The sequence below is a fragment of the Vombatus ursinus genome, unplaced genomic scaffold (assembly GCF_900497805.2).
Source record: "Vombatus ursinus unplaced genomic scaffold, bare-nosed wombat genome assembly UNPS02010193.1, whole genome shotgun sequence".
In the NCBI taxonomy this organism is placed as follows: Eukaryota; Metazoa; Chordata; class Mammalia; order Diprotodontia; family Vombatidae; genus Vombatus; species Vombatus ursinus.
Window position 1 is genome coordinate 6,202,195 of NW_020949971.1, and position 12,377 is coordinate 6,214,571.

Below are 12,377 nucleotides of genomic sequence, written 5' to 3' on the forward strand. Positions count from 1 at the left end.
GAAAGCGGTATGAGGTGGGAATCACTCTGTGCCCCAACTTAGAAGAGCTAAGCCTGACAATGATCAGTCCCTATTCCCAAGGCTATGCTATCCTGTCTCCGGTGTTATGTCTCCTCTCCTGTTGCATTTTTGACCCTAGCTGGTACTTATCTCCTATTTCTTTATTTGTACAACTTTCTCTTCTGTTATTCCCTCTTCTAAAGGGATTTAGTCCATGGATTATTAATCTGACCTTTCCTCTTTCCTTTCCCCTGACTTGTTTTCCTTAATTATTTAGTTCTTTAGGTTTTTTTGGTCCCTTGATGATACATCTTGGTACTTTATTTTACCCTATAGATTCTTTTTTTAAAAGAATTTTTAAGCAATAGCTTACAAAATGAGATAACTGGTTTCTTTACTTAATTTTTAGATAAAAATTGAACTAATTTACCTATGTGTGTGTTTGGTTTGGAGTGTGTTAAATAATCTGATCGTCTCTATTTTTTGACAGGAATGTCTCAAACATCCCTCTTTTGTTGAAAGTCTTGCTTTGGGAGGTTTTGTGACTAGACTTAGGTTTGCAAGATGTGTTATATTGAGTCATAGTTTGAGTGTCATTCCTTTTTGTAATATATTATTCCCTTCCTGTCTCTAATTTCTTCTGTCTATGGAATAATTCTGGGCTGTTTGATGAGCCCTTTATTCATATCTGACTGTCTTTCACTGGATTACTTGCATAATTGGTTGCATGATATTGGAACTGAGAAATTTAACTATTGTATGCCCTAGAGTTTGGATTATATTATTTTATTTTCTTGTGATGATCTGTAGATTCAATCAACTAGTCAATAGTTTTGATCAATAATTGTTTTTTTCTATATTCAAAAATTAAAGGAAGTTTCCTTATAATATTTCTTGCAGTAGAATAGCTGGGTGTTTTATTTTTCATCTTCTTCTGGGAGACTTATGATCCTTATCACTGTACAACCTGTGTTTAAGGTCCATAGCTTTGACTTATATAGAATTCATGTGTACTTTTTCATATTATTGTCTTTTGCTACACTTCTACCAAATTTTCTTCCACTGTAGGGTTTTTGAATTCCAAATTCTTTTTCTGGGCCTCTCCTTCTTTGGAGAGATTGTCCATCATGTATTCATTTTTCTCTGTTCTATTGTTTGTGTTTTTTAAAGCCTGTGTGAGCACTCATTTTCAGACCACCAATTCTTTCCTTTAAAATTTTTAATTCTCTTTAGAACCATTTTGGAGTTTCTTGGCACTATTCCAGGATCACTAAGGAGTTCAAAGGATTTTTTTAAGGCAGGTTTTTTGTATTCATTTCTCTTCATATACAAATATAATACTTTATCGATAGTGTTTTGGACACATTCATTCCTCCTCTCTTTCTGACATTCTATCTGCTTGTAAGTTATGGTTTTATTCAGCTTCTCTCTTAAACATTGGTCAGTTGCCTTAGGTTTCTCTTCTCATGCTTTGGTACCTCTTCCTTCCACTGATGCCCGGTACTCTGAGTTGTTGTACTCGTCATATTGGGAGCTCTGGGTAAAGGACTTGCATTATCTGGGTTGTGATCTTCTAGTCTTCAGGCCACAATGCTTGCTTACCTGCTAGCTGGTTTTATGTGGCTTCCGGTAGGGTGAACTTGCGGGGCAGGGCAGTATTAAGGTTGAATCATTGCAATAGGATGGATGGAAAGGGATGCCTACATCCATTACAAACCTTGGAGTTTATACCATTCCACCTAACAACAAGAGAGGTTGGTGGGGAGGGCCATAAGGACTCTGAGTAAGGGGAGCTGAGTATTTGTTTTCTAATATTATTTCATTTTACCCTTTGTAGCACTTCTGTCTCCTCTTGTAGATACAGCTTTAAGTTTCCTATGAATGGTGCATCATCCCTTTGATTCAAGGAACTTTTTTGAAGTTGAGAGCTTCCAAGAGAGACCAAAGCTGGATGTACAGGTGAGGGAGTCATCAGCACAGAGATGCTAATTAAAGTGACTAGAGCTGATAAAGTCACCAAATAAGAAAAGAGTAGAGAACAAAGAGAAAAGAGTCTAGGGAAGAGCTTTGGGGTGCACTGACACTCAAGGGGCATGACTTGGAGCAGATGCCAGCAAAGGAAACTGAGGAACATTTTATGATAGACAGGAAAAGGACCAAGAAAAAGAGCAATGACATGAAAATGCCCAGAGAAGACTTTCCAAAAGTATCCAAAAGAAGTGTCAAATGCTATAGAAATGTCAAGAAAGTTGAGAATTGAGAGAAGACCATTAGATTCAACAGTTACAAAATCATCGGTAGCTTTGGAAAGATCAGTTTCAGTTGCGTGATTAGATCAGAAATTAGATTTCAGAGGGTTTAAAAGAGAGTGAGAAGAATGGAAATGGATACAATTAGTGTAGAGCTTTTTATAGCAATTAGTATATTGTATATAGCTTTTTATAGCAATTAGTGTACAGTATGTAGCTTTTTCAAGGAGTTTAGCTGAGAAAGGGAGGAGAGATTTCGGAACAATAGCTGGAAGCGATGGTAGGATCCAGAGGGTGATTTTTAAACTGCGAAGTCCATTGGCTTTTTCTCAGGTGTTTCACTCCTTGATCTTTCTGCAGCCTTCAACACCATTGGTCATCTTCTCTTTCCAGAAACTCTCTCCTCCCTTGGCTGACACTTCTCACTCCTGGAGTGTTTCTAATTTATCTACTTGCTCCATCTATTTTCCTCTCTGAGTGTGTGTGTGTGCCAAGGCCATTTGCCCTCTTTTGCTCTGCATGTTAAGGAGTCATCTTACAGAGGTGATCTGTGTGAAAGAAGGAAGGACAGATGGGGAGGTGAAGGGGGAACAGAAGATGTGGGCATGGGAACAACAATGATAACATCAAGAGTTCTGCTTGATCCCCAGTCAGCCATTATCTCCTGTGTTTATTTAAATATATATTATTGAGGTCAATGAATAATTTCCAATCACCCTATTATTTATTAGCTTGATTTATTCTTTTCTTTTGTTTATGTAGTGAATTTCAACAAGGAAGTCAAACTTGAAAGCAAAGCTGGCCTGAATATTTTTGTCTTTTCTACAAAGCAATGTTCTCTCCAGGGCAACTTCCTTTGGCCTGAGTATTTCAGCTGTGTTGGCCGGTATCCTGAGAGTAAAAAACAAGACCATGTTATTTCACTATTGTATTTCTTAAAGGACTAACTTTAAAAACAAATTAGTCCAAGATGTGAGAGCTCTTTTGTATGTTTTGCAAGATCTGAGATTGGTTAGATTCCAAGGATGTGGAGGAAAATAGTCTTAGTGAATTCCCAAACACGACTATTTGTCTATAACATCAGGGTCCCAGCATATGCTGTGCACCATACAGGAAAATAAAATTGTTGCTTCTAAATTACTCTTAACCACATTCCCTTTCCTTGTTTTTATGGTGTATTCCTAGCCAATACATATACAGATCATATTCCAAGTCCATCATTATCACTGATCAGAGAGTGCTAAGTGAACAAAGCCTACAGATTTCTAGTAGGCACAAATATCTTCGTCCCCTATGGAAGAAATTCAGATTGTTTCAGAGAAAATTGCACAGTATGTAGAGAATGAAGGAGTTAGAAGATCTTTTCTAGCTCGAAAATGCTATACTCTACCCCATCTAGATGCCGAATCTAGAATAGTGGAAAAGAAACTTAAGTAGGAGCTACAGCAGCTGAGTTCAAGCCCCGTCTTGGCCACAAACTAGTCGGGGACCTTATGTAACTGTACTAACCTCGGTGGCCCACAGCTTTCTCATCCGTAAAATGAGGGAGTTAGATTGGATATTTTATTGTCCTTTCCAGCTCTAAGATCTTATGATTCTGTCATTTAGGTGGTGCAGTGAATAGAGAGCCAGGCCTGGAGTCAGATCTAAGTTCAAATCCAGCCTGAGACACTTACTAGCTGTGAGATCCTGGGCAAGTCACTTCCCTCTGTTTGCCTCAGTTTCCTCACCTGTTAAATGAGCTGGAGAAGGAAATGGCAAACCACTCCAGTATCCCTTCCAAGAGAACCTCAGATGGGGTCACGAAGAGGCAGACACGACTGAAACAACAAGTCTGCCGCTACCTTATCATTACTTACACAGAGCAGGGGTGGGGGGAAAAGGGAAGGGAATTAGCATTTATTAAGTGCCCACTATGTGTCTGGCACTGAACCATGCACTTTCTAAACATTAGCTCATTTGATCCTAGACACAGCTAGACCAGGCCACTTGTCCTGATTAGTGATCTCCAGTACTTTTTCATTCTGAGCTGCTCTCTCCATAGGAATGTCTCACCAATTAGAGGGTTAGCTTCTTGAGATGAGGGGTTCTCTTTTACCTTCTTTTGTATCCTCTGCACTTAACACAGTGCCTGCTGCATACTGCACTTAATAAATGTTTGTTGACTGACTCACTGATATGAGCATTAACTCCAATCTACACTGCCTCATCTCCTAATGAAATATCACGTAGGCCTTCCACTCTAGATGAATGGATGTTCATTAGTCACTGCCTTCCCTTTGCAAACCTACGATTACATTTCATTTTATTTTGCTTTTATTAATGCCTCCATCCTGGTCTTTGCAAAATGTTTTAAATTGGGATTACCCAACAGGTCGGTGAATTTCAAAGCTCTATCTGGCTGATCTTAAGATTATCGAAATCGCCATTCCAACTCCTGTCAACCATGTGCTATCAAGATCTGGTGACTTCATGTGGTTGTTATTGTTTGTCCTTCATTTTCAAAGAGGACCAGTGCCATCACAGGATGATGTCTTGACTTGAGCACGCGCTGGATTAAAACGAGACAGAATTGCGCAGTTATCAACCTCACTCTTTCTTCCAGAGTCATCGAAGTGCAGTGGCAAGACAAAAGTCAAGATGACTGGCGACGGCCCAGGATGTAGTGGATGACCTTAGCATCTCTGATGTCTACCAGGCTCTAAGCTCTCCACAGAGCCTTCTTCAGCCGCCTTCATGGCTGTTGGAACAAATTGTTCTCATCTGCCCATTCTGCCAGGGGAAGTCTTCACATGCTTGGGGTGGATATCCCAGTTCTTCGATGGGTTTGAGGCCCTTCGATTACCCTCAACCAGCTATAGACTGTCTGCCGAGAAGGCTTTATGTGGGTGTGGCTGCTGTTTATGCTAAAGCTTCTTGGAGCCAAAGGTGTCAATTGAGTGCCAGGTGGACCCCAAAGATGGATGAGCAGCTGGCAAGCCCTCACACCAGAGGTGCCAGTCCTTCCTGAACACCCCATACACCCCAACACTTATGGGATGGTTCAAGGCTAGAGATGAATGGCAAATGTCCTGTCCAAAATTTCATTAATACCTTGAATATCATATATGTGTCTGTATATAATACATTTATGTAGCCATTTAAAGTTTACAGAATACTTTCACAATAACTGTGCACGTTGGATTATTACCCCAATTTTACATATGAGGAAATTGAGGCTAAATAGCACCTATCAGCCATAGTAAGTGGTACAGTCTTCCTGGTGCCAGCTAGGTGGGCTGGATAATGAAGGCATGCTCATCAAAATTCCAAATGACTTAAAACTATGAAGAACAGTTTATAGGATATATGAAAGAAGCAGGATTCAAAAACATCTTGATGGGCTGCGATGATGGGCCAGAACTAACAAGAGTATCTGTTGAAGATAAACAGTTGTCTAAGTCAGGATGAGGGAGGTTCTATTTAAAGCAGTTTAGTTGGGGATGCAGGAGAGTAAGAGACAAGGGTTTTAGCTGACTACCAGCTGAATATGAGCTGCTAAAAGAAAGCCAAACACCACATGGGATTGTTTTAATAGTGTAGTGACCACATTAAAGGAAGCAGTATTCCCACTGCACTTTGTACTTTGCTCTGGTTGAGCCACACCTGATGTACTGATTATGGGTTAAGAGACTTGGAGAAAGTAGAAATGGTCAAAGAAAAGTAGCCAAGATGGGGAAAGGAACTGGGGACGTTTAGCTTGGAGAAGAAAAGAGTTATGAGAAATATGATCACTATCTTCAAACACATGCAGGGCAGAAGTTAAGACTTATTTGGAAATCAAAAACTAGGTCCCAATAGATGAGGTTATACATAAGGAGGCAGTTTTGGCCCAATATAACAGAGGACCAGCCTGGCCCTTAGGAGCATGGGCAGAGTGCTCAGCATTTGACATTCCTCTGAGGACTCTGAAGCATGCGTAGACCTTCTGTAGCTGGTTCCAGTCTGCTAACTACATGGCGAAGAAAAGCCTCTTTGAATGGCTGTGGAACCACAGCTGGGGTGCATTCAAAAGGCATTAATCCATCCTTTTTGACCTGATGACTCCTGCCTGTCTGACTGTGCTGGGTGAGAGACAACACTGAGGGAGACAGGCCTAAGGCCCTCCCTATCTGAGATCAACCTATGGCCCTCTGCTCTTTGCTTCTGTGTATTTATTCTTCTTGCTTTGGGGTGAAGGACGCTAGAGATGTCCATGACCTTGTGAGCTTCAAAAGGTCAGGAGAGTAGGAAGTCTGCCAACAGAGTTCTCTCTGGGTTCTGGAGCCAGCCAGCCAACTCACTGAGGCCATGAGAGAAGCAGTGCCGTTCAGGCCCCAACTCACCATTAGCTGGGACAGGGATTCAGATCGCAGCAACGGTGTCTTGGGATGCCAGCTCAGTGGGGCCAATGGTATGGACAAACTGCCTCAAGTCTAAGTCTCTCCTCTGGGACTGAGACTCTCCCACTATCTAGTGGGTAGTGGGTCCACCCAGTGCTGGTGGGAGTAGGAAATACGTGTACTTCTTTTTCTGCTATATCTAACCACACTCTCCCAGGAATCAAAATGATAAAGGGGAGAGTGTACCCCTCAGGTGTGAGGAACAGAGTTATTTATACTTCTTGCCCTACCCTCAAAGTAAATACCCCTTTGTAATAGCTAACGGATATGAATTGGGGCAGCTAGGTGACACAGTGAATTAAACGGTGGGACTGGAGTAAGGAAAACCTGAGTTCCAATCCAGCCTCAGTCACTAGCTATGTGAACCTGGGCAAGTCACTTTACCTTGTTTGCCTCTGTTTCCTTATCTGTAAAAAAGGAAAGGCCAACCACTCTAGATCTTTGCCAAGGAAACCCCAAATGGGGTCCCGAAGGGTCAGCCGTGACTGAAATGATTGAGTAACAACAAAAATAAATTGGTTAAATGAAAATGGGACGATAAAAAGTGAGGGAAGCTTGCCAGGTTGGAGACTCAAGTCAGTGGCATCAGAGGTGAGACACTCCTATCCCTCAGGGACACTCCCAGGATCCCAAGAGGAGGTCGCAGCTAGCTTCATTAGTGAGGCCGATGCAACTGCTACAGAGGAAAGAATTTTCCAGTGACCCAAATTGTTTCCTCCCCAAACAGAAGGAGATGCTGAGCAATAAAGTGGTTTCCGTATCTCTGGCAGTCTTCAAGATTAGATTACCATCTGAAAGCAAAGTTTCTATAGGGAATCTCTGAACTCCATGGTATTTAAGGTTCAGTCCAGTCAATTCTAAGAGTCTATAAAAATAAACATTGCAACAAGAGGAAGAATCCATAGGTGTCTGAAGCATCACATTAACAACAGCAACAATAAAATTAATAACACGTTACAGGACTTTGGGCTTCCTTTCATCTGGTGACTTGAAAGGACTTTATGAGGTAATGCAATTTTGCAGATAAGGAAGCCAGGACATTGTGGAGAAAAAATGGTGTGAGAGTAAAATGAGATTGCTTAAGTTCATATAGGTGGCACAGAGCACAGGCTGCTGGGCCTGGAGTCAGGAAGACTCATCTTCCTGAGTTCAAATCCAGCCTCAGACACTTACTGGCTGTGTGAGCCTGGACAGGTCACTTAACCTCTGGCTGTCTCAGTTTCCTCGTCTGTAAAAAGAGCTGGAGAAGGAAATGGCAAACCATTCCAGTATCTTTGCCAAAAAAAGAAAGCCTCAAGTGAGGTCATGAAGAGTCGGAGGTGACTGAAAAATAATTCAACAGCAACAACAAAAACATTTATATAGCACCTAGCACATAGCAGGTACTGTGCTAAGCACTTTACAAATACTATCTCATTTGATCCTCACAACAACTCTGGGAGGTAGGAGCTACTATTATCCCCATTTTAGAGATGAGAAAACTGAGGCGAACAAAGGTTAAGTGACCTGCCCAGGGTCACACAGCTAGTGAGTGTCTGAGGTCACATTTGAACTCAGGTCTTCCTGTCTCCGGGCCGAGCTTGCTATCCACTACAGCACCACCTAGATGCCTAAGTGTTGGCTCTCCCACTGGAGTGTGAGCCCCTGGAAAGCAGAGACCGTCTTATTCTTTTATTTGTATCCCCAAAGGCTTAGCACAGGGCTTCACACATAGTAAGCACTTAATAAATGCTTCATTCAATCATTCAATCATTCATTCATTCCTTCAATCATAGAACAGCTATAAAGCACTCTTTCATCTTAAAACCCTTTGAATGCTGGAATGTAGCTGGAATGGATTTTGGAGAGCTCTTGAGATGAAACCTGGCCCCCTTATCAATTCAAACCACACTGTGCTCGCTAAGCCTCCTTCCTCAGAGGTCAGTATCTGTACTCTCATTCTCTCACCCCCTGGAGCATCCACGGCATTCTCAATGCTCCCAGATCCTTGAACTTTATCCTGCTCTACCTGACTCTTATCTCTGCATCACCGTAACCATCTTTCCCTTTCATTGTGCCAGTTGTTCGGCTTGGCAGCCCTGCCCATCACAAGCCAGTGAGACTGGAAATCTGACATTAAAAAGAATGCTTTGTGGTAAAGGGTCTTGCATCTCAGCTCCCCACATCAAGAGACTGGAACACTAATACATGGCCAAGGTCAGCATTCCCTTGAGAACGACACAAATTACTCTTGGTGATCTGAGACAGAGTTTTGCATTAACATTAGGTCGGGACTGAGAGGCTACCTGCAGATATGGACAGGACTATGCTGGGGTCAGATCTAACCAGCTTCTAAGAGCCTGATGTTAAATTTTCAGTGTGGACGTTTACACCTCAGAAATCTGTGCTACAATCAGGGCTTGATTTATTGTTTTGTTGATTGTGTAGACTCAAGAAACTGTTAATAAAGTGAATTAAACTTAAAAGTGTGTGTATACTTTTTTTTTTTCCTTCTGGAGAGCCCAGTTGTTACACATTTACCACCATAACCTTGTATTCCTCTATAAACATTGTTTGAGCTCAGTAGGAGTGCGGTAGAAGGCTCAGGGAATGAAGTCATCACCAAAATGGAGGCCTGGTGACTGGAGGCTGATGCTGATGCTGATAATAATAATAATAATAAAAATAATAATACACTTTAAGTTTCACAAAGTGCTTCATCCACTATCTTATCTAAGCCTCACAACCCCCCTGGCTGGAAGCATTGCTATTCCAAAGGCTCTTGAGGTTCAGGTTTCTGGGGTGTTAAAGATAACCCCAAGATGAGTGGAATCACACTGTCAGAGAGAGAAGCAGAGTCAGGAGATGAGCCTGGTATTGTTCATGAGGTTCCAGGGGATGCCCTGGTTGGCCGTACAGGTCTGGAACTAAATGTCAGAGCTTGTGGTACATAGATGCTGGGAGCCAAATGCCTAAAGGTGGTGTGGATGAGGCTTCTAATAGATTATGAACTTTTTGGGTGGAAGGGACAGGACTAAGCCTTGTGTTCCCTACAGTCTAGACTAGTGCTCCCACACAAGGTCCTTCCTCACTTAGCATGATAAATACTCAGATGGATGTGTTGACCCCCTACAGATGGCTAGGTGACTTGGGCTTCAGGGCGTGTCCACTTCTAACGTGGAGCCAGCCTCGACACTCCCAGTTGCCTAGCCTGGAGCCCTCTAGGGTCCCCTACCACACTGAGGGGGTGGGGTAGCCTCTTTTGATTGGTGTCTTAAAAAGTAGTGAGCCTGAACCCATGATTCTTTTCACCTGTGTTCTTTTCTCTGATTCTTGTCTATTGAACCTGGCATGGATGCTCGCTCACCAGGCATGGGTCTGGGAGTGGGTAGTTTGGTTCTGTTCTAGGTGATCCGTTCTCATTATCTAACAATACGAGGCACTAGAGGTAATCCTCATGGGATCTAGCAGCCGGGTCCACGGTGAACTTGGAGCCAGGATCGTAGGCAGGGTGGCACAGTGAATCACCCTGACATGCCCACCCTGAGAAGCAGGAGTGTGTGGGATTAAAGACCAGGACTGTGATCTATGGAGTCACAGCCAAGCTATGAACCTAATCCCCTTCCCCACTCCAGAGACTGAGGTGCTGCAGGGGATAGAGGACACAGCATTGTGTCTCCCCTGTGCTGGACAGAGTAAGTTTGTACATTTGTGATTATACCATTTGAAGTAAAGATTCCTTTGTAAAACATCTGGGGTTTTCCAGACATTATTCAATTAAGGCAGAGATCATATGCTGTATGTCAAACTTTGGTTTAAATATCTCCAATGATGAGGAACTCATTACCTAAAAAGGCAGCCCAACTCTACTTTGGGACAACCAGTTGCTAAAACTTTCCCCCTTAAGTTGAAATATGACTGTCTCCACCGGCTATCTCTGGCTTCTAATTTCCTAGGAAAGTCCCCAGGCATGCCCAAGTTTCCAGAGTAAGGTTCAAAATCAGGAATCAAAATCATGGCTTTTGATTCCAAATCCAATGCATTTCCTTTACCATGTACTCATCTATCCTAGAGGGCAGCCCTCAGAGCAATGGTACAAGATACAGAGAGGCAAATTTTAGGCTTAATATACAGAAAAAACTTGTTAATATCTCAAGCCATCAAAAGGGTGGGGTAGGGATGCCCTATACTACTTCAGAAGGGCCTCCTTCCTAGAATTCTTCAAGCAACGCTCAGATGTGACTCTGGCCAAGTCACCATGACCTCTCTAACCCTCAATTTCCCCATCTGTAAAATGGGGAAAATCAGATTGGTTAATCCCATAACCAATCAGAGATTAAATGTTTAACAGTGGTTCTGGGGAAAAAAAAGTTCACATGACATGCTTTTAAGATTAAGCTTTATTATTAACATTTTCTCTGACACTTTCTTAAGTCTAGACAACCAAGGAAATAATAAATCAAGGCCTGATTGGTAGGTGAATATTTAACAATCTGCTCTCCTGAATCAAAACTATGGTTTTTTCTAGTAGGAATGTATGGTTGTGAGAGTTAGACTATAAGGAAAGCTGAGTGCCTCAGAATCAATGCTTTTAAATTGTGGTGCTGGAGAAGACTTTCGAGAATCCCTTGGACAGCAAGGAAGTAAATAAGTCAACATTTAAAGAAATTAATTCTGACTCTTCATTGGAAGGTCAAATACTGAAACTGAAGTTTAAATACTTTGGCCACATGATCAGAAGTCGGGACTCATTGGAAAAGACTGGGAAAGATTGAAGGCTAAAGGAGAAGGGGACGGCAGAGGATGAGACGGATAGATAGTGACATGGAGGCAATGAACATGAACTTGGACAGACTTGGGGAGATAGTAGAAGACTGAAGGGCCTGGCCCGATGGTCCAGGGAGTCACAAAGAGTCAGACCCAAGGGAACAACAATCTGGAGTCAGCTCCAGCTCCAGCCCTCCCAGGTGTACCTCCCAGGGCTGTGGTAAGGTTCAAATGGATAATATGAATAAAATGCTTGGCAAATCCCAAAGTGCTATTTCAGTGCAGGCTAGGATTATGAATAGAATGGATTCTTTTTTCAGGTGTGGGTTGGGCCACGTGGCTGCTAAGGTCTGTTCCAGCTGAGAGATTTTGTTTTCTTCACAGATCACAGCTGGGGAGCTGCTGGGGCACAAAGCCTTCATTTTAGAGGAGGAAACGTGGCTTTTGCTGAGGCGTCACTTTGTGTGGGTCTTGTATATACATATCCATACATTTATATATGTACAAATATTTGTGTATAGGCACATGCACACAATAAATATGTGATATGCGATCTCCCACATTTTTACGCGAGCTTCCTAAGGGCAGGGACTTTTTCTTTGTATCCCCAGCGCATAGAACACGGTCTGGTTACATAGTAAGGACTTAAGAAATGCTTGTTGAGTGATTGATGACTCTAAGAAGGGAGGTGACGTGCCCCGGGTTACACAAACGAGCAGCGAGCCCCGATCGGGAGCCTGGCAGGATCCGTTGGAATCTGTAGTCTGAACGACAAAACAATTCTGCATCTGAAGAATTCCAATGAATAAAATCAAAATGCAAAGTTGAAAGAGCTTGCTCAGGATGGACAGAAACATTCTATCAGGGACAATCTTCTGCTGGTCATTTGTGAATAGTTAAGTAGCAACGTGGCATGGGCAGTTCCATGCTGGACTTAGAAACTGGCAGACCTGGGCAGTTC